General features: G+C 43.6%; 1 protein-coding gene across 2 annotated transcripts in view; it reads left to right on the top strand.

Moving 5' to 3' along the window:
• The window catches only part of GALNT2 (polypeptide N-acetylgalactosaminyltransferase 2), a 134,298-nt gene that overhangs the window by 50,639 nt on the left and 60,272 nt on the right, over positions 1 to 23,387 (top strand). The window lies entirely within an intron of this gene.

The raw sequence follows: 23,387 nt of genomic DNA, 5'->3' as shown, positions 1-23,387 counted from the left end.
AATTTCCCTGGTGAAGTCCCCCAAGCAAGAAAAAGGGTAAATTACTCTTACCGGTAATTGGATTTTCCAATAGCCTCCAACGGCATTCCCAGGAGGGTGACTCCGCCTCCAGGACAGGAAACAACGAGGAAGCACAGGATTTAACCACTTCAACCCCGCTAGCTAAAACCCCCTTCATGACCAGGCCACTTTTTACACTTCTGCACTACACTACTTTCACCGTTTATCGCTCAGTCATGCAACTTACCACCCAAATGAATTTTACCTCCTTTTCTTCTCACTAATAGAGCTTTCATTTGGTGGTATTTCATTGCTGCTGTCATTTTTACTTTTTTTGTTATTAATCAAAATGTAACGATTTTTTTTGCAAAAAAATGACATTTTTCGCTAAATTTATAGTTCTACATGTCTGATAAAAAAAAAAAGTTAGGGCAAAAAAAAAAAAATGGTTTGGGTAAAAGTTATAGCGTTTACAAACTATGGTACAAAAATGTGAATTTCTGCTTTTTGAAGCAGCTCTGACTTTCTGAGCACCTGTCATGTTTCCTGAGGTTCTACAATGCCCAAACAGTAAAAAAAAACCACAAATGACCCCATTTCGGAAAGTAGACACCCTAAGGTATTCGCTGATGGGCATAGTGAGTTCATAGAACTTTTTATTTTTTGTCACAAGTTAGCGGAAAATGAGTCTCATATTCCACTAACTTGCAACAAAAAATAAAAAATTCTAGGAACTCGCCATGCCCCTCACAGTATACCTTGGGGTGTCTTCTTTCCAAAATGGGGTCACTTGTGGCGTAGTTATACTGCCCTGGCAATTTAGGGGCCCAAATGTGTAAGAAGTAGTTTGCAATCAAAATCTGTAAAAAAAATGACCGGTGAAATCCGAAAGGTGCACTTTGGAATATGTGCCCCTTTGCCCACCTAGGCTGCAAAAAAGTGTCACACATCTGGTATCGCCGTACTCAGGAGAAGTTGGGGAATGTGTTTTGGGGTGTCATTTTACATATACCCATGCTGGGTGAGATAAATATCTCTCTAAAAGACAACTTTTCCAATTTTTTTTATACAAAGTTGGCATTTGACCAAGATATTTCTCTCACCCAGCATGGGTATATGTAAAATGACACCCCAAAACACATTCCCCAACTTCTCCTGAGTACGGCGATACCAGATGTGTCACACTTTTTTGCAGCCTAGATGCGCAAAGGTGCCCAAATTCCTTTTAGGAGGGCATTTTTAGACATTTGGATCCCAGACTTCTTCTCACGCTTTAGGGCCCCTAAAAAGCCAGGGCAGTATAAATACCCCACATGTGACCCCACTTTGGAAAGAAGACACCCCAAGGTATTCAATGAGGGGCCTGGCAAGTTCATCGAAATTTTATTTTTTGGCATATGTTAGCGGAAATTGATTATTTTTTTTTCTCACAAAGTCTCACTTTCCACTAACTTAGGACAAAAATTTAAATCTTTCATGGACTCAATATGCCCCTCAGCAAATACCTTGGGGTGTCTTCTTTCCAAAATGGGGTCAGTTGTGGGGTGTTTGTACTGCCCTGGCATTTGAGGGTCTCCGCAATCATTACATGTATGGCCAGCATTAGGAGTTTCTGCTATTCTCCTTATATTGAACATACAGGTAATGAGATTTTTTTTTCCGTTCAGCCTCTGGGCTGAAAGAAAAAAATGAACGGCACAGATTTCTTCATTTGCATCGATCAATGTGGATGAAAAAATCTCTGCCAAAAAAAAAAGAGGGGAAAGGCGTCTGCCAGGACATAGGAGCTCCGCCCAACATCCATACCCACTTAGCTCGTATGCCCTGGCAAACCAGATTTCTCCATTCACATCAATCGATGTGGATGAATAAATCATTGCCGGGATTTTATTTTTATTTTATTTTTTTACATACAAAGTGTTTGCCAAAGCATAGGAACGCCGCCTCTTCCTCAGCTCGTATGCCTCGGCAAACGTATCTGTTACTGCAGAGGAGAAATCTCGTCTTGCAGCGCCGCATACACCGACTTGCGTGTAATCTGACAGCAGCGCAATGCTTCTGTCAGAATGCACATCAGTGCTGAAGCTAGTCGATCGGTTGGTCCACCTGGAAGGTAAAAAAAAAAAAGAAAGAAAAAACCAGGCCGCAACGCAATAATTTTATTAACTTTGGAGCAGAATATATAAATTTTAACTTTTTTAACTGAACATTAACCTTTTTGCTTACTGGTGCTTTTTTTTTTTTTTTTTTTTTTTTTTTTTTTTTACCTTTTATAGAACAAACCTCTCTTTCCCCATGGGTCAATGTGCAAAGTGCAAATCGCCCAAAGATGTGGCGAAGTGCATTATGCACTTTGTCCCAGGTGAAAGGAGAGGTTTGCAGCAGCTGTGTGAGTGAATGGGCCCTAATAGCCCTGTGTGCCTGTCCTGGTGAGATGATCCCTATGCTAATAGTTTACCTGTGAGTGGTACTTCCGGAAACACTCTCCAAAGCATAGGGCAGGGTGGACAGAAATAGCGGGTGTCGCGCCTTATTCCACTCCTGCTACAGACACGACATCTTTTTCGGGGTGACGGTTGGGTTGAGGTACCAGGAACGACATTGGGGAAATGTCGCTCGTGTAGATGGCTAACTACACTGGTGGATGGGGCCACGGAACCTCCTGGGTACAGGAGGTTCTCGATGATCTCTTCCTGAAATTTGAGGAATGATCCAGTTCTCCCAGCCTTACTGTAGAGAACAAAACTATTATACAGAGCCAATTGAATTAAATATACAGACACCTTCTTATACCAGCGTCTGGTTCTGCGGGAAACTAAATACGGAGACAACATCTGGTCATTGAAGTCCACCCCTCCCATGTGAAGGTTATAGTCGTGGACTGAGAGTGGCTTTTCAATGACACGGGTTGCTCGCTCAATTTGTATTGTCGTGTCTGCGTGAATGGAGGAGAGCATGTAAACGTCACGCTTGTCTCTCCATTTCACCGCGAGCAGTTCTTCGTTACACAGTGCGGCCCTCTGCCCCCTTGCAAGACGGGTGGTAACGAGCCGTTGGGGGAAGCCCGCGCGACTAGTTCGCGCGGTGCTACAGGCGCCAATCCGTTCTAGAAACAAATGCCTAAAGAGGGCCACACTTGTGTAAAAATTGTCCACATAAAGATGGTACCCCTTGCCGAATAAGGGTGACACCAAGTCCCAAACTGTCTTCCCACTGCTCCCCAGGTAGTCAGGGCAACCGACCGGCTCCAGGGTCTGATCTTTTCCCTCATAGATCCGAAATTTGTGGGTATAGCCTGTGGCCCTTTCACAGAGCTTATACAATTTGACCCCATACCGGGCGCGCTTGCTTGGGATGTATTGTTTGAAGCCAAGGCGCCCGGTAAAATGTATCAGGGACTCGTCTACGCAGATGTTTTGCTCTGGGGTATACAAATCTGCAAATTTCAGGTTGAAATGGTCTATGAGGGGCCTAATTTTGTGGAGCCGGTCAAAAGCAGGGTGGCCTCTGGGACGGGAGGCGGTGTTGTCGCTAAAGTGCAGGAAACGCAGGATGGCCTCAAAACGTGCCCTGGACATAGTAGCAGAGAACATGGGCATGTGATGAATTGGGTTCGTGGACCAATATGACCGCAATTCATGCTTTTTAGTTAGACCCATGTTGAGGAGGAGGCCCAGAAAAGTTTTAATTTCGGAAACTTGGACTGGTTTCCACCGGAAAGGCTGGGCATAATAGCTTCCCGGGTTGGCGGTTATAAATTGTGTGGCATACCTGTTTGTTTCGGCCACAACTATGTCTAAGAGCTCCGCCGTCAAGAACAGCTCAAAAAATCCCAGGGCCGAACCGATCTGAGCTGTCTCAACCCGAACTCCAGACTGGGCAGTGAAAGGGAAAACTACAGGTGCGGCTGAAGTTGGGGACTGCCAATCAGGGTTTGCCAGCACCTCAGGGATTCTAGGGGCTCTACGGGCACGTCTTTGCGGTGGCTGCGACGGGGTCACTACTGCTCGTTCCACCGTACCAGCTTCAACTGCCCTTCTGGTGCTCGCTACTTTACCAGGTTGTACGGCAGTGCTGGTACTAGGTCCAGGGAGGGCTGCGCTGCTGGTGTATGCCTCACCACGTAATCCGACAGCAGCAGCCCCACTCTGCTGCTCTTGAAGCGGATCCTGCGCAACCTGCGGTCTAGCGACACGGGGCCGGGGTACGCCTAGTGCTATCAGGGACCTCAGCCTCCTCATCCGAACTTTGGGTCAGAGAGCCACTGCTTTCTACAGGTTTGTATTCTGACCCGCTAGATTCATCAGATGAGGGTTCCCATTCCTCATCCGACTGGGTCAGAAGCCTGTAGGCCTCTTCAGAAGAATACCCCCTGTTTGACATGCGGGCAACTAAATTTAGGGGTATTCCCTGAGACTACCCAAGAAAAAAAAAGCAAGCCTGTCTTACAAAGGGGAGGCTAGCGAAGTACCGGAGGCCGCTGCGGTTGATAAAAAAATATCAAAACTGATTTTTTTTTATCGCCGCAGTGTGTGTAAAGTGAATGTGCAGCGATCAAAAAAAAATATTTTTTTTGTCACTGCGGTGGGGCGGGTGTGGGCGACCGATCAGGCCTGATCGGGCAAACACTGCGTTTTGGGTGCAGGGAGAACTAAAGTGACACTAATACCATTATAGATCTGACCGTGATCAGTTTTGATCACTTCCAGATACTATAAAAGTACAAATGCTGATTAGCGATACGCTAATCAGCGAATAACGGGGTGCGGTGCGGTGGGCTGGGCGCTAACTGATCCCTAAACTACCTATCCAAGGGGCCTAAACTATACCTAAAACCTAACGGTCAATACCAGTGAAAAAAAAAAGTGACAGTTTGCACTGATCACTTTTTTCCTTTCACTAGTGATTGACAGGGGTGATCAAAGGGTTAATTGGGGTTCAGGGGGGTGATCTGGGGCTAAGTGTGTAGTGTTGGTGTACTCACTGTGTAGCCTGCTCCTCTGCTGGATCCAACCGACAAAAAGAACCAGTAGAGGAGCAGGCAGCCATATAACAGATCATAAAATCAAGGTCAGGGCGAGCACTCAACACTTGGTCCAAAATGGTTATGGATAAAATTTTATTAAATCACGTGTATAATTGAACCATATAAACTAAAAACTGCAGATAAAATGCATAACAATTATCACATATGGGGATAGATGGATAGTAACAGTTGCTAAAATCCGAAATCACTAGTGCAAATGTAGCCAATCTGGAAAGTTAGTAACAGAAATGCGCTTCAATGTCCCATGCGCACCTTAGAATAGTCCATGAGTGTCACTCCAGTATTAGTATAACTAATGAGCATGTAAATCAAGCCGTTCCTATACAGACACGTGCCTTAGTGTCTTTAAGTATCGATGATGCAATCAAGTGCCGTGTATATTCAGATGGTATGTCTTTTTGCGTACAAAGTACAGGTATAGTGTTCCTACCTTCCACTCCGATCTCGAGGACGCCTCTGTGAGCGTATGCGGTGGTTCAGCGGCAAGGAACAGTTCCGGTGTCTGGCCATTTTGAGTCTCTATATAACAGATCATATTTACTAATATGATCTGCTATCTGGCACTCTGATTGGATTTTTAAAAAATCATCCGCTTGCCAGCCGCGATCATTGGCTGGCAAGCTGATGACGAAATACTCCTCGACGAAATGCCGGCCCGAACTGCGCATGCGCGGGCCGGCAAAGCGCGTCATCTCGCGTCTCGCGAGATGACGCATATATGCGTCAGTCTGCGCAGCGATGCCGCCTCCGGACCGCACATCTGCGTTAGGCGGTCCGGAGGCGGTTAAGGAGCCTCCTCCCCTTACCTTGCCAGTCAATAAGAGAGGACACAGAAGTGATGCAGAAAAATTATATATTATAGTAAACAAATTACATCATTCGTCTACAAAAAGCATTCAAAATTTGGGAGGGAAACCAGTGCTGTTGTGGAGGCTATTGGAAAATCCAATTACCTGTAAGAGTAATTTACCCTTTTCCCCGGCGCCTCCACAATGGCATTCCCAGGAGTACTAACACAGTAATCAATATCGGGGGGGCCACAGCAGATAGAACTTTACGACCAAAGGACAAGTCCTGATCCCTTACTACATCTTGCTTATTGCTTTAGTCTCTGCCAAGGATGAGGCCACTGCCCTTGTAGAATGAGCCTTCAATATCCCTGGTGGCTGACAGTTCTTGGTAATGTAGGTAGAGGATATTATGTTCCTAATCCATCTAGCTATGGTCGATTTGCTAGCTGCTTGCCCCTTATTAGGGCCCTGAAATTGCAGAAAGAGACAGTCCGATTTTCTTAGTGGCTTGTAGGTAGGAGAGGACTGATCTCCTGACATCCAGATTATGGAGAGTTCCCTCCGAGTCAGTAGATGGAGACTGTAAAAACGAAGGTAGGGAGACTTCCTGTTCACAATGGAATCTGGATACCACTTTCGGGAGAAAGGCAGGACAGTGCCTGAGGATTATTCGATCATCCAGAATTGTAAGATAGGGAGGCTTGCATATGAGTGCCTGAATTTCTCCAACTCTTCTGGCAGTAGTTATGGCAACTAGGAAAACCGTTTTCATGGTGAGGAGCCTTAGAGGGATATTATCAATTGGCTCAAACGGAGGAGTAGTGAGAGCAGAAAGAACTAGGCCCAAGTCCCAAGGAGGAACCACCGGACGAGGGGAGAAAGTTCTTACTGCCCCCTTCAAAAAACGTTTGATCAGAGGGGAATCTGTCAGTTTTACGTCTAAGAAGGCGCTGAGCGTGGAGATCTGTACCTTTTAGAGTTGACGGGCGGAGGCCTTTTTCCAACCCAGCTTGCAGGAACTGAAGGACCTGAGGAATATCAGTAGAACAGACACTTCCCAAAAAGGCATTCCAGGTTCTCAAGTAGATCCTTGAAGTTACGGGTTTCCGGCTTTTTAGCATCGTGGAAATAACAGCATCTGACAGGCCCTTCTGTTTTAGGGCCACCATAATTACATGGACCCTCTCTTCCTGAGTTTTTACCAGGACTCTTGGAATGAGGCTGAATGGAGGGAGGACATAAAGGAGCTGTTTATGTCCTCCCTCCAGAACCTTCTGACCTGCCTGTTGCTTTTGGTGGCGAACAGATCTAACACTGGGGTCCCCCACATCTGGCAGATCTGGCTGAAAACTTGGTGATTTAGGGACCATTCGGTTTCTCTTATGAGATGTCGACTGAGATAATGTACTGTAGTGTTGTCCGTCAATATTTTTACATGTTTTGGAGAAGTTTTGTAAAGGGAAAGGAGAACTCTGTGGACTGCTGACAGTTCTCTTAAATTTGAGGAGGTGTCCTGCATGTCTTTCTCCCAGGATCACTGAACTACTGATCCTGAAGAATGACCTCCCCAACCTGAGTTGCTGGCGTCTGTTGTAATGACCTTAACATCTCTTGGGCGCCAGTGAACTCCTATGCTCAGGTTTCCCTTTATTCTCCACCAAGTTAGTGACTGTTTTACCTGTTTGGGAACGTGAACTTTTCTGTCTAGAGATGATTTTTTTTTCCATCCCGTGAGGATAGGAGAAAGGCCTGAAGGACTCTTGTGTGACTTTGGGCCCACCTTACCGACGGGATTGTGGCTGTTAGCAGCCCCAGTACAGCCACGATGTCCCTTATCGAGGACCGATCCCTGCTGGAAAAACAAGACACTGTTTGGATCAAGTGAGATTGTTTGTTTGTTTGTCTTGAGAAAGGAAAGACATTAGATGCCTTGAGTCCAACAGTATCCCTAAAAAAAAAAAACTTTTTCCTGACTGGGGATAAGGTCTGATTTTTTGGGATTTATTATCCACCCTAGAGATGTAAGGAAGTCCCGGATTTGCTTGAGGCGTGATTGTAGAAGTTGGCACGACTCCGCAAACACCAGAAAGTCGTCCTGGTATGGAACGATCTGTACCCCCTGAAGGTGAAGAAATTTCGTGACCTCTGACAGTATTTTTGAAAAAAAAACTCTGAGGGCAGAGGATAGGCCGAAAGGAAGAGCTGTGAACTGAAAATGGGACAATTTTCCTTGAAAATTAATTGCTATCCTTAGAAAACACTGATGCCTGTGGTATATTGGGACGTGGTAATAAGCGTCCTGAAGGTCGACGGTAGCCATAAAGCAGTCTTGCGGAAGGATCTGTGTGGTAGATTTTACGGTCTGCTTCTTGAATCTCTTGTAAACTATAGATCTGTTTAGGGACTTTAAATTTATTATTAGGCAAAAGGAGACGTTTGTTTTTTTATTAAAAATATAGGGGAATAGAATCCCTCGCCGTGTTGTTCTTCTGGTACAGGGATGAGGACTCCTTTGAGGAGTAATGTAGTTGTCTCTGACTCTAGGGATGCCTGTTTGTCGGGCTGCTGTCTTTGGTTGATAAAGAAATGTCTTGGGGCGGGTAGAGGCTTCTGGCCTAAAAAGGTATCCCCTTCCTCTACCTCTAGAAGGCTGCCACCTTTTTGATCCGTCCCTTTTACTCTGATCTGCTCTCGACCATTTCTGATTTTGAAAAGAACGCCTCTGTTGATAGTAACGATTATCAGAGGGAAATCCTTTTTTCTTATCGGAGGCCTTCTCCAAAATATCATCAAGAGTGGAGCCAAATAATCTATCTCCCTCACACGGGATGGAGCATAGGCGGTTCTTAGAGCCTGCGTCCCCTGTCCATGAACGGAGCCATACCGCCCTACGGGTCGCATTGGCTAAAGCAGAGAGCTTAACCAAGTCGACCGAGGCGCCACACTGAGAGGGTTCTGGCCGTACAAGTGGACGCTATGCTGGGACGTAGCATCGCCGTATTTGTCTCCCAGGATTTCCTTTAATAAATTTTCACATTTTTTTTTTTATCCATCGGGTCCTTTAGGAGACCCATATCCTCAAAGGGCAGCGAGGACTTCTTTGAAATACAGGCCACCGGTGCATCTATTTTTGGAGTTTTATCCCACAAATCAGTCAGACTCTGAAAAGGGGTATTTGTGCTTGAAGGCGGACGATACAGGATCCTTCCATTCCCTGGAAATAAGAGCTTTAATATTGTTGTGGATGGGGAAGGATCTTTTTCTTCTTTTCCCCCAACCCCTGAAAAATCTGATCGTGAAGGGACTGAATCTCTTTTACGTCTTCTAATTTTAGGGTAGATTTAATATCCTTCAGTAGGGATTGCGTTTCTTCGGGAAAGCACATAGGCCTCCCTGCAGCATCCTCAGAGGATAAGGAGTCCTGATCATCAAGTAACTCCCCTTCATCCAGATCCACTTGGTCTAATATTTCCAAATTTAGGGAACGGGAAGGCCCAGGGGAAAGCGCCAATTGTCTAGAATTAGCCGCAGCTTTAATCTCTTCTCTGAGGGTTCGCATGGACTCCACGAAGGAAGGGGATTCTTCTGAGATAATTTTTTCAGTACATCTAGGGCAAACGATCTTCTTCGGACCCGACACCAAGCCTTTACGGCAACCACCACACTTCCTGCGCCCTGAATCTCCTTTGGGTTTAAGCTTTCTGGACTCGCTGTCCTAAAAGGAATAAAACTATCTTTGTATAGGACAAAGGAGAGACCCAGAGTAAGGGTGGTGAGGGGTCAGTATAGTAAAATTACAGATCTCGTTCCGGTGACGTCACAACGCCCGATCCCGCTCGAGTTCCGGCGGACTCGCAAGCCCGGGGATGCCTGAGATCAGGACTTACTCCAAAGGATCGAGGAAGGGAGGCAATGCATCCCCGGGGCCCCCAATCCCTGGACCAGTCCGGTGCGATATCCAAGTTCCTGGATAAACCCAGGAGTGGCTTCCATGCACGTCCGAGGACAGGAAACAACGACTGGCAAGGTAAGGGGAGGAGGCTCCTTAAATCCTGTGCTTCCTCGTTGTTTCCTGTCCTGGAGGCGGAGTCACCCTCCTGGGAATGCCGTTGTGGAAGCGCCGGGGAAAAGAATGTGTTCCAAAAAGGGAGAAGGACGCTATTTATCACTGTGAAACCTGCCCTAATTTATTCCTTTAACCCCTTAGTGACCAGCCTGTTTTTGGCCTTACTGACTAAACGTTTTCTTATTTCATCGTCGCCTTCCAAGAGCTATAACTTTATTTTTACGTCTATATAGCTATATGAGGGCTTGTTTTGTGCTGGACACATAACTTTCTGATTAACGTATTAACTCTTTCTGAGAGAGAGATGGGGGAAAAACCGCAATACTGCCACTGAGTTTTTACGGCGTTCATTTTTCAGTATAAATAACATAATATCTAGGGATCGACAGATTATTGGTTTTACCGATATCAGCCGATATTCAGGATTTTGAACGTTATAGATGCCGATATTCTGATAACTAATCTGGAACATGGATCGTGCTGCTGACAGCGCTCTCCGTGTTCCCTCAGCAGCACAGGGGAGAAGGAAGCAATGTCTCCCTCCCCCCTGTGCTGCTGCCGCTGCCACCAGGAAGAGGAGGGAGGACAAGGAGGGGAGGGGCTGTGGCCACTGCGCTACCAATGAAGAAAACTCTCATTAATTCATATACAGGAGTCGAGAGCTGGCTGCAGAATCACATAGCCGGCTCCCGACGTCTGAGTGTTAGCTGCGATCCGCGGCAGTTAACCCCTCACCAAGATATTAATTATAAATGAAAAAGAAAGATTTACCACAAAAAAAAAAAGTTAACAATAAACATTCATTTTCAGCAGAGTTGTGTAGGAATCTTTCTTTTTTTTTTTTTTTTTTCTTAAAATGAAAATGCACAGAATATCTGTATAAAATATCGGCTATCGGCCTGAAAGTTCACAGATTATCGTTATCTGTATCGGCCCTAAAAAAAAATCTATATCGGTCGATCCCTAATAATATCGTATCTCTGTGTCAGTATAATTACAGCGATACCAAATGCATCGTTTTTTTTTACGTTTTAATACTTTTGTGCACTAAAACCCCTTTATTTAAAAGGAAAAAAAAAATCTTTTTGCATTGCTACTTCCCAAGACCTGTAACTTTTTTTCTTTTTTTTTCTTCTTCTTCTCTCTATGGAGTTTTGTGAGGGCTTGATTTTTGTAGGACGACTTGCAGTTTTCATTGGTATAATCTTGGAGTAAATTACGCTTTTTGCTTGTTTGTTATTACGGTGGCAACTTTTTTTTATTTTTATTTTTTTTACCACTTTATAGTCCCACAAGGGGACTATAACACACAACATTTTGGTTGCTTTTAAAATACAATGCACTATCCCTATAGTGCATTGCATTTTAATGTGTGTGCTATACTGACATTGACCAGCAGGCTGTGCCAGAGAGGCACATCCTGCTAGAAACTACTCAAGGCAGGCTTAGGGCCTACATCAAACCCCAGGCAGCCTTTACACACATCGGCACCCTGCGATCGCATTTGTGGGGTGCCGATGGGAAACAGAGGGAGTCTACTCCCTCTGTCAGCGCTTTACATGCGGTGGGCGATATTGCGCCCGGCATGTAACCTGTTAAACAGCCCTGATCGGCACTTCTGCTGGTCCGAACTGTTTGAGCAGGATTGCAGCCCTCACGTAAGAGCTGGGTCTCTGTTCCCCGCTGCACGGGGGACCCATGCAATGCTTAGACCTGACAGTCGTGAAAAAGCGGCAGCCCAGCCTGAGACCCCTTAGTGAACTCTGTAAAAAAAAAAAGCGTTATGGGTGGTCTATAAGGGGTTAAAGTACCCCACATCCATGGATTAATAATTTTATACTTTATGTACCCTGTAATTTTACCACCTTATTAGACTTTGATATACTCCTTACAGCTTATGTACTTTTCACCACCGAATAAACATTTATATCTGGGAAACCACTTGTGTGGTTAAAATGATCATTGCATCCCTATTGTTTGAGGGGGTATGTTTTCCAAAATGGGGTCACTTTTCTACTGTGAAGGTATCTCGGGTCTCTTCAAATGTGACATGGCAGCCAAAAACCATTCCAGTAAAATCTACTGTCCAAAAGCCAAATGGCACTCCTTCCTGTCTGGGCCCTGCAGTGTGCACATAGTTGGTATTGCCATATTCAAGAGAAAATGGGTAACAAATTGTGCTTTTTCTTCTGTTACCCCTTGTGATAATAAAAAATGTGGGACTAAAGCAATATTTTATTGTAAATGATGTAAAGTTTAATTTTCACAGCCAAGTGTTTATATCTTCTATGTTATTTTATAGGTTCTCAGTGCTCACTACAATCCTTGAAAGATGTAGTTTCCAAAATGGCGTCTCTTATTTGTGGAGGCTCATTTTTTTTTTTTCACATCAAACCTTCTGAAATTGCCTGCCAATACTATATTCCGTATCTTTTGTTTTCTAAGATGTTCTCTTTTTCCCTAAAAGTGGGGGGAAAATGGCTGTGTGTCTTATAAAGCGAATACTAGTAAACACTTCCGTTAGGGAAGTGCTCACTAGTATGTAGGAGGTTGCGGAGAGGTGAGTGTAGTGCTGCTAACACTGGCTGTACTCACCGCTTCCTGGTCTTCTTTGGGCACCACACTGTCCTGACTACATATAGCGTCGGTATGTAGTGTGTGCACTTTGACCTGACACTGCAACTTGTGCAGCGCGGCACCGAAGAATGCCGGAAGAGCAGTTGGATGTGCAGAATGGTGCCACCGTCCAGAGAAGTTATTTCATGTAGTTATTTTTGGTCTGATTTGGCAGTTTGATCTGAGGTCTGATGAAGATTTGGGTTCTGATGGAAAATATATATATATAATTTTTTTTTTTTGCATTTTCCTCCTCTAAAACCTAGGTGCGTCTTATAATCTGTTTCAAATTAGGCCTAAAATAATTATGGTCCGCTTTTACTTTGAAGCTGTGTCCTATATCAGGAAACACTTGTAATAATCAGAGGGTTGACTTTTCACAATAGTACAAATTGGGCACTGAAATAACATATCTGTGGAAAAATTGCAATTTTCATTTTGCTGGCCTCCTAAAACCATATAGTGCTTTTTTCCCCCTCTCCGTCCTGCGGTGTACCTATGCAGCAGTTTACAAGTACATATTGGGTATTGCCGTATTCAGAAGAAAATTGGTAAGACATTGTTAGGTGTATTTTCTCCTGTTACCTTTTGTGAAGATGAGAAATGTGGTGCTGAAGTAACATTTTGTTGTAAAAAAATTAATTTTTCATTTTCACAGCCAAGTGTTTCTAGATTCTATAAACCACCTGTTCACTACACCGCTTGAATTTGTTTTTTGAGAGGTGAAGTTTGCAAAATGGTGTCTCTCTTTGAGGGTTTCCGCCGTAAGGATACTTTAGAGTCTCTCTTAAAATGCAACATTGTGTTTGAAAACTATTCAAGAAATGATACAATTCTCTAATATACATGTACAAACCGGATTCCAAAAAAGTTGGGACACTATACAAATCGTGAATAAAAACTGAATGCAATGATGTGGAGGTGCCAACTTCTAAGGCTACTTTCACACTAGCGTTCGATCGGATCCGTTCTGAACGGATCCGATCATATTAATGCAGACGGAGGCTCCGTTCAGTACGGATCCGTCTGCATTAATAACTTAGAAAAAATTCTAAGTGTGAAAGCAGCCTGAGCGGATCCGTTCAGACTTTCAATGTAAAGTCAATGGGGACGGATCCGCTTGAAGATTGAGCCACAGGGTGACATCTTCAAGCGGATCCGTTCCCATTGACTTACATTGTAAGTCTGAACGGATCCGCTCGCCTCCGCACGGCCAGGCGGACAGCTGAACGCTGCAAGCAGCGTTCAGCTGTCCGCCTGTCCAGGCGGAGGCGAGCGGAGCGGAGGCTGAACGCCGCCAGACTGATGCAGTCTGAGCGGATCCACTCCATTCAGACTGCATCAGGGCTGGACGGAGGCGTTCGGGTCCGCTCGTGAGCTCCTTCAAACGGAGCTCACGAGCGGACCGACGAACGCTAGTGTGAAAGGAGCCTAATATGTTTTTTCAGAATAGAACATTAAATCACGGAACAAAAGTTTAAACTGAGAAAATGTACCATTTTAAGGGAAAAATATGTTGAATCAGAATTTCATGGTGTCAACAATCCCCAAAAAGTTGGGACAAGGCCATTTTCACCACTGTGTGGCATCTCCCCTTCTCCTTACAACACTCAACAGACGTCTGGGGACCGAGGAGACCAGTTTCTCAAGTTTAGAAATAGGAATGCTCTCCCATTCTTGTCTAATACAGGCCTCTAACTGTTCAATCGTCTTGGGCCTTCTTTGTTGCACCTTCCTCTTTATGATGCGCCAAATGTTCTCTATAGGTGAAAGATCTGGACTGCAGACTGGCCATTTCAGTACCCGGATCCTTCTCCTACGCAGCCATGATGTTGTGATTGATGTAGAATGTGGTCTGGCATTATCTTGTTGAAAAATGCAGGGTCTTCCCTGAAAGAGATGACGTCTGGATGGAAGCATATGTTGTTCTAGAACCTGAATATATTTTTCTGCATTGATGGTGCCTTTCCAGACATGCAAGCTGCCCATGCCACACGCACTCATGCAACCCCATACCATCAGAGATGCAGGCTTCTGAACTGAGCGTTGATAACCACTTGGGTTGTCCTTGTCCTCTTTGGTGCGGATGACATGGCGTCCCAGATTTCCAAAAATAACTTTGAATCGTGACTCGTCTGACCACAGAACAGTCTTCCATTTTGCCACACTCCATTTTAAATGATCGCTGGCCCAGTGAAAACGCCTGAGCTTGTGGATCTTGCTTAGAAATGGCTTCTTCTTTGCACTGTAGAGTTTCAGGTGGCAACGACGGACGGCACGGTGGATTGTGTTCACTGACAATGGTTTCTGGAAGTATTCCTGAGCCCATTCTGTGATTTCCTTTACAGTAGCATTCCTGTTTGTGGTGCAGTGTCGTTTAAGGGCCCGGAGATCACGGGCATCCAGTATGGTTTTACTGCCTTGACCCTTACGCACAGAGATTGTTCCAGATTCTCTGAATCTTCGGATGATGTTATGCACAGTTGATGATGATGGATGCAAAGTCTTTGCAATTTTTCGCTGGGTAGCACCTTTCTGATATTGCTCCACTATCTTTCTGCGCAACATTGTGAAAATTGGTGATCCTCTACCCATCTTGGCTTCTGAGAGACACTGCCACTCTGAGAAGCTCTTTTTATACCCAATCATGTTGCCAATTGACCTAATTAGTGTTAATTGATCTTCCAGCTCTTCGTTATGCTCAAATTTACTTTTTCCAGCCTCTTATTGCTACTTGTCCCAACTTTTTTGGGATTTGTTGACACCGTGAAAATTTGAATCAAGGTATTTTTCATTTAAAATGATACATTTACTCGGATTAAACGTTTGATCTGTCATCTACGTTCTATTACAAATAAAATATTGACATTTGCCATCTCCACATCATTGCATTCAGTTTTTATTCACAATTTGTTTAGTGTCCTAACTTTTTTGGAATCCTGTTTGTAATTAACCCCTTCCTGACAGGACAATATTACAGCAGATTGTCGGGACAATCTGGTGATTGCTAGCGGAGGAGACCGCTGCTAATGCCATAGTTCTTCTCCATACTGACTCGTCATCTGCCGGCAGGAGATAGTGTTTACACTGCATGATCATGAATGATCAGATCACCCAATGAACGAGTGTTCCACTCGTTTATCTCTTAATCGGCGATACATTTACACTGCCCAATTATCATTAATGAGTGTAACTATGAGCGCTCGTTAGCGATAATCTGTAATTCTTGGCCTGTGTAAAGGGCCATTAAGAGTTTATTTCCAACAAAATTACCATGCTCACTGTGAAGACAAACTATGAAGCCTAAACCCAGCTCCCTCCTCCTAACCTAAACTTCTTGGCTGACATACACTAGCGGGGGGAGGCTGGGGTGACATAGATGCAGACTAAGAGAAGAATATACTGTAATTGTAATAAAGGACAGAAGGGGAGCAAGAAAGATAAGGCAGTTTTTTTGTCTGTTATTTTTATTTGTATTCTGATTAAGTGTTCTAAATTAAAAAAAAAGATTTTTATCCCTTTAACCAATTCGCTGTCGATGGTGTCTGTTGCAGGGTGGTGCTCAAGTACACAAGAATGTATGAGAAGTTCTTGCCACTAACAGCTATATAACAGCTTGAGATATAAGCTGTGTTTTGTTTAAAAGCTAGTAACAAAAAATAACATCACTAGGATAAACCAAGTAAAGTGAGGTGAAGTCTGAGAAACTTGGCTCAAGAATCCAAGCTTTTGAAAATGTTGAAAAATGGCAGCACTCTGCAAGAGTAAAAAAAAAAAAAAAAAAAAGAAAAATTTTATTCAACCAAAATTGATTGCAACGTTTCAATTTAACATTAGAGAAAATCATATTCGAAGTGTATTTTCACACTAGCGTTTTTCTTTTCCGGCACGGAGTTCTGTCATAGGGGCTCAATTCAGGAAAAGACCTGATCAGTTTTATCCCCATGCATTCTGAATGGAGAAAAATCCATTAAGGATGTCTTCAGTTCAGTCACTGAACTGCGTTTTGAACGGAGGAAATACTGCATCAGCTTTGAAGTCTACATTCAACCTGTATGGCTTAAATCCACTCTGATTTCCTACTCTCCAAAATACGCCCCTGATCACCACCCATGCATAATGGTGGAACAATCAATAATGCAATATTAGTTTTTTCAGTATGTTTCAATACTGTGAAGGGCTTTGATACCAGAAGATTTTTATTATTTTTTTTGTCTAAGGTAGAGTTGTTGCGATACCAAAATTTTTATTCGGTTTTGATACCATAAAAAAGTATTGCGATAATCGATACCATTCAATACCACGCGAAAAAATAAATAAAAAAAAGCCACGTGCATTCCGCATTTTAAAAAATGGCGAATCGCGCAGATTTTTTAAAATATTTTAAGTTTGGACTTTTCGGGCTTCAGTAGCATCCTGGTGACCGATCGGAGCCCCAGGATTACACTGCTGGGGCTCTGATCAGAAACTGCCACCAATGAGGAGGAGGGGACCCTGTGGCCACTGCCACCAATGGGGGGGTTGAGGAGGGAGGGGGCACTGCGCCACCAATGATAATTAACCCTTAATACAGGAGGCGGGTATTGGCAGCAGATCAGCCAGGGGAGGGGGGGCTGAGTTCCACCACCTTTTCTCTGAGGAAAAAAAGCCCTGCCGGACGGTACTGGAATTCCCGCTGACCCCATTGACTATAATGAAGCCCGGCAGAAATCTTGCAGTGGCAATAGGCAATGATTTGGCCGAACAAATACCGCTGAGTATAGGCAACGCCATATCCACAGAGCTCCGCAATGTTGTTCAGTACCAGAATTGCCTGCCAGATCTTTTTCTCATATTAGGAAACTAGCCTAGTAGTATAGCGATGATGAGTTAATCCACGTCACCAAATTTTGTGTTTCATGTACATACATCAAATTACAAAGGCACAGTAAAAGATACAAAACAAATTTCCATATTACAAATAAAAAAAATCTGTGATTCTAAACACAGAAGAGGAGCAGATCTTTCCCTTATACCTTATGTCTGTGGAGGCTCCAATCCTGCTTTTGGCTCACAATCACTGATGGTAATCGCTGAACAAAACACTGACGTGTGAATGAGGCTTAACCCATAGACTATGATAAGAGAACTGTGGAAGTTTAGCAAGTTCTGGAACATTTCTCAAGCAACCACCCAACATTGTTCACTGTTTTCAGATGTCCCCCTATCTTAATACTCAGCTCATTCTAAGTAGAGACAAATTGAATTATTTCCAAATCTCTCTTCCTGGTAGTATTATTGACCAGTACTTCATGCCTTAAAGGGAATCTGTCACCTGGATAAAAAATAATAAAGCAAACGTATGTCCTTACAGCACTTCAGACCACCTTTCCATATGTTTTTGTCTGAAGTGCTGTAAGGACATACATTTACTTTAATGTTGATTATCCAGGTGACAGATCCCCTTCAATTCTTGTACTCTAGCCTTGTGCTGACAATCTAGTGAAGTGAGATAAATCCTCATCCTGAAATTAACAGACATTAAGTCCATGGTCTTCACTAGAGAAAGTCTCCCGTCCTTCTAAATCACTTAAACATCCAAAATCCTCCTCCAATGTCTTCATTTATATATTGACGTAAGTAGGGTCCACATTGGACCCCATTGCTGTACCTCAATCTCCAACAATGCTTGTATAAAATCACTGCATTTATCTGAAAGTTCTAACGTTAAGTTATAATCGATGGAAGTATAGAGACTTAGTACATCAAAGTACACTAGTATGGCCCCATCATAATCGATTAAATCTATCTTGCCAAGTTTAAGCAAAAAAAGAGTAGTGTTCCTTATATAAGATCTATTCTGCACAGAAAAAGCTCTGAGGATCTTATTCAAAAATATAGCAAAAGACAGAACCAGACCATGAAACTATTGGACAACTTAGTGGGTCAACAAGAATCTTTATTGTATTTTTTAGAACATGCATATCACTGGAGTTACTGGTGATTCCATCATTAAAAATGCACTACAAATACAAATTGAATTTTATTGCTTACTAGCAGAAGGACCCGGCTTCACACGGGTATATTTAATCTATTTCATTTAATGTTTGTGTGTGTCGTTAAAAGATATCTACAGTATCCTCCCCTTAATAGTTCCACAGCTCCCCCACCCCTTAACATTAACCCCCACAGTGCCCCCGTTTCCATAAAATGGGATTTCCACAGCAGCCTATCCTTAACTTTGCCCCTTACAGCAGCCTGCCCCTTTAACAGTGAGTTTCACAGCACCCCACTCCCTTGACAGTGACCTCCTCAGGGGTCCGCCCCCTTAACAGAGACCTCCACAGCACCCGTCCCTTTAACAGGGACTGCCACAGTACCCCGTTCCCTTAACTGTGACCTCCACAGTACCCCGCTCCCTTAACAGTGACCTCCGCAGTGCCCACACCTTTAACTGTGAGCTCTACAGCAGCTGCCCTTTTAATAATGGCCCCTGCCCCCTTAAGTGACCTCCACAGTGCCCTGCCCCTTTAAGGGTAAGGCTACACAACAAAATGTGTTGCGCAACAATTTTTATAATAGGCTATGGTGTCGCACTGCAACATGCTGTGACACCATAGTCACAATAAAATCTATCCAAGGTGGATTTCTATGTGACTGTTGCGTCGCAGTGCAACAAAATAGACTATCATTATAAAAATTGTTGTGCAACACATGTAGCAGTGTAGTTGTGCCCTATGTATTGTGAGACTTATTGCTGTTGTGTAGCCCTAACCTAAAGCTGACCTACAGCAGTGAGGGAAATGTCTGGGTTGTTATGGAAACCTGGAGTAATACTATGTGCATGTGGTGACTAAGGGCCTGCGAGCTTCTATTGGCTGATAAGGACATGTGACCGTGTGTATGGCAGTTGGGATATGAAGAGAGAGACTTGCAGGCTTGTATTGGCTAATGTAGGTCATTTTTGGGGCGCAAGGGATGTGTATACCAAGTTTCGTTGAAATTGGTTGCGTTTTTGAGTGATCACGGAACATACATATACTGTGTACTTCCTTCTTTTTATTGACACACCTTCTCATTCAAAGAGAATTATATACATAACAAAAAAGTGTGAAACAACTGAAAATGTCATATTCTAGGTTCTTCAAAGTAGCCACCTTTTGCTTTGATTACTGCTTTGCTTACTCTTGGCATTCTCTTGATGAGCTTAAAGAGGTAGTCACCTGAAATGGTCTTCCAGCAGTCTTGAAGGAGTTCCCAGGGATGCTTAGCACTTATTGGCCCTTTTGCCTTCACTCTGCGGTCCAGCTCACCCCAAACCATCTCGATTGGGTTCAGGTCCGGTGACTGTGGAGGCCAGGTCATCTGGCGCAGTACCCCATCACTCTCCTTCATGGTCAAATAGCCCGTACACAGCCTGGAGGTGTGTTTGGGGTCATTGTCCTGTTGAAAAAAAAAATGATGGTCCAACTAAACGCAAACCGGATGGACTAGCATGCCGCTGCAAGATGCTGTGGTAGCCATGCTGGTTCAGTATGCCTTCAATTCTGAATAAATCCCCAACAGTGTCCCCCACACCATCACACCTCCTCCTCCATGCTTCCCGGTGGGAACCAGGCATGTAGAGTCCATCTGTTCACCTTTTCTGCATCGCACAAAGACACAGTGGTTGGACCCAAAGATCTCAAATTTGGACTCATCAGACCAAAGCACAGATTTCCACTGGTTTAATGTCCATTCCTTGTGTTCTTTAGCCCACACAAGTCTCTTCTGCTTGTTGCCTGTCGTTAGCAGTGGTTTCCTAGCAGATATTCTACCATGAAGGCCTGGTTCACACAGTCTCCTCTTAACAGTTGTTCTAGAGATGTGTCTGCTGCTAGAACTCTGTGTGGCATTGACCTGGTCTCTAATCTGAGCTGCTGTTAACCTGCGATTTCTGATGCTGGTGACTCGTATGAACTTATCCTCCGCAGCAGAGGTGACTCTTGGTCTTCTTTTCCTGAGGCGGTCCGCATGTGAGCCAGTTTCTTTGTAGCGCTTGATGGTTTTTGTGACTGCACTTGGGGACACTTTCAAAGTTTTCCCAATTGTTCGGACTGACTGACATTCATTTCTTAAAGTAATGATGGCCACTCGTTTTTCTTTACTTTGCTGCTTATTTCTTGCCATAATACAAATTCTAACAGTCTATTCAGTAGGACTATCAGCTGTGTATCCACCTGACTTCTCCACAACGCAACGGATGGTCCCAACCCCATTTATAAGGCAAAAAATCCCACTTATTAACCCTGACAGGGCACACCTGAGAAGTGAAAACCATTTCAGGTGACTACCTCTTGAAGCTCATCAAGAGAATGCCAAGAGTGTGCAAAGCAGTAATCAAAGCAAAATGTGGCTACTTTGAAGAACATAGAATATGACACATTTTTTGTTGTTTCACACTTTTTTGTTATGTATATAATTCCCCATGTGCTAATTCATTGTTTTGATGCCTTCAGTGTGAATCTACAATTTTCATAGTCATGAAAATAAAGAAAACTCTTTGAATGAGAAGGTGTGTCCAAACTTTTGGTCTGTACTGTACAGATTTTTTTATTGTGCGCCTATACATGATGAAGTTATTTGAATAAATATGTTGCATCCACTATATATGTCCAGATATTGAGTGCCCACTATATCTATAATTCTCTTTTAAACCAATCTGTGATTAGGGTGAATCACGTACTAGTGAGAGCACCTATCTGTGTGAGCCGCTATTTATCTACCTACTTCCTAACATGTTATCTCAACCAAGATCTGGTATACCTTCAACACCAACCATGTCTTAGCATGCAGTGCCTGCCCAGACACTTCCAATCAGTTCAACGTCTGCACCAGTAGTGTACAGGGGAAGTGGTCCATACACACGCGAATTGTTTGATTTGTGAATTTATTTATTATTTTTTTGTTTGTTTATACAAATTTTATTCAAATCATCATTTTTCTTCAAATTTGTATTATTATAATAGTATTTGTTAGTGAATTTTAGTCTGCAGGTAGCTGATATTTTGGCGCCAGCACCCAGCATACCCGGACAAGTGACAGGGCCCACTGCTCCTGGAGGGGCCCACTCCGGTATCGCACAGTCTCCTCCTCACACTCCGATATAGCACACACCATCTTCCCCTCTCCTCTGGTGGGCTTCTCATTACATCTATATTTACTTTATATATATATATATATATATATATATATATATATATATATATATATATATATATATATATATATATATATTATGGAAAAAAAACTATGGTTTATGACAATGTGGTATTAGAGGGTATTTTTGTTATTTTTAGTACAATTAAAACTCTAAATATGAGAGTAATTTATATAAAAAATATTTCATGGTCTATTTTCTTTTAGAATTTCCAAAAGCGCTTACAGGCCATGAAGAAATGTTAACATTTTTTAAATATATGATTACAAATAATACCCCAGCCCGCAAGCCCACATCAAGGGTTCAAATTGTTTTCGAGTCCCTAAACTATCACTACAAATAAAGCGGGAACTAACTAACTAAAAAATGTCGTGGGACGACAATGCACCCTTTGGACTGCAAAAGTAGTCCGCATAGTGTTTCTAAACAGCTAGTCCAGCGGTTCCATGTCGGACTGGTTGAAAAATGACAGGTGTGGTAGTCAAGTTTTGAAGCAGTTCTGCATCTAAGGACGCATCGTGAATCCTGGTGAAATTGTGTAAAACAACACAATCTTGGATCACCAGGGTGACCTTTTCCGGAGCCATTTGCATAGACAACATGAATACTCTCCACTTAGCAGAAAGTATTCCAAAAGTGCACTCCACATACCAACGGGCACGAGTCAATTGGTAGTTGAATATGCACTTCGGTTGTCTAAATCGCGTCTGAGGTAGGGGCGCATCATATTGGGTGATAATGTAAACCCCTCATCAGCGATGATTACAAATGGAGCCGGGGGACCTGCACATCCGGGTAGTATTCTGGGCTCTGGTCGGGCTCACTGGTGCAAAGTCGCTCACCCATAGTGGAAGTACATAAGATGCGGGCGTCTGATATCGACAATTACAAACCTGTAATTACTGTCAGCCAAAGCTAACGGCACCACAGAAAAGTACTGTTTGTAATTAAAGTACCGTGACCCTGAGTGAGCAGGCTTCTTAACACGTATGTGTTTGCCATCAAGTGCCCCAATGCAATTAGGAAACTGTGCAGAATTTTGGAAACCCTTGGTGATATGTAGCCAATCTTCCTCCTTGGGGGTGGGCATCACCGCTTCTCTGAGATATCACTTCACACATTTGTCTGACTATCCCAGAGATTGAGATTCCCAGCAGGAATTTGAAGTGCAGCGAAGCAAAGGAGTTTCCGCAAAATGCGGAGACACGGTTCCGTTATTTGGGGACCACAAATCGGAAAGGATTACACACAGTTGTGTGAATGTTCCCTAATATGAACTAAATGGAGCAGGGACTTGTAATTATGCCGCCGCTCCACAGGAGATGTCGAGTACTGTAATGGCTATGCAAGCGCCGCCTCCTCATCAAGCAGCTGATTGCCAGGGTACCAGGTGTCGATCAGATATTGATGACCTATGCTGAGGATAGGTCATCGTTATAAATCATTGTGCGATCCCTTTAAGACCACCCCTCATGAACAGCTTTCAGTATACGAGGGAGGTGTTACCAGTGATTAATAGCATTTTGTGTATAATGGTGATTTAGACGAGACCATGAGCAGCAGGTTGTCGGGAAGGAAGTGGAGGTGAAGTGGTGCATTTACACGCAGCGATCATCTCCCCAGTATGAAGATTAGGGATTGCTTATCCACATAGAGCTGTTTTGTGTAGATCTGCTACCCAGAGCCGAT

Source organism: Bufo gargarizans, chromosome 4 (assembly GCF_014858855.1).
Source record: "Bufo gargarizans isolate SCDJY-AF-19 chromosome 4, ASM1485885v1, whole genome shotgun sequence".
In the NCBI taxonomy this organism is placed as follows: Eukaryota; Metazoa; Chordata; class Amphibia; order Anura; family Bufonidae; genus Bufo; species Bufo gargarizans.
The sequence above is the reverse complement of the archived record's forward strand: the minus strand, read 5'-3'. Positions and strand labels throughout refer to the sequence as shown.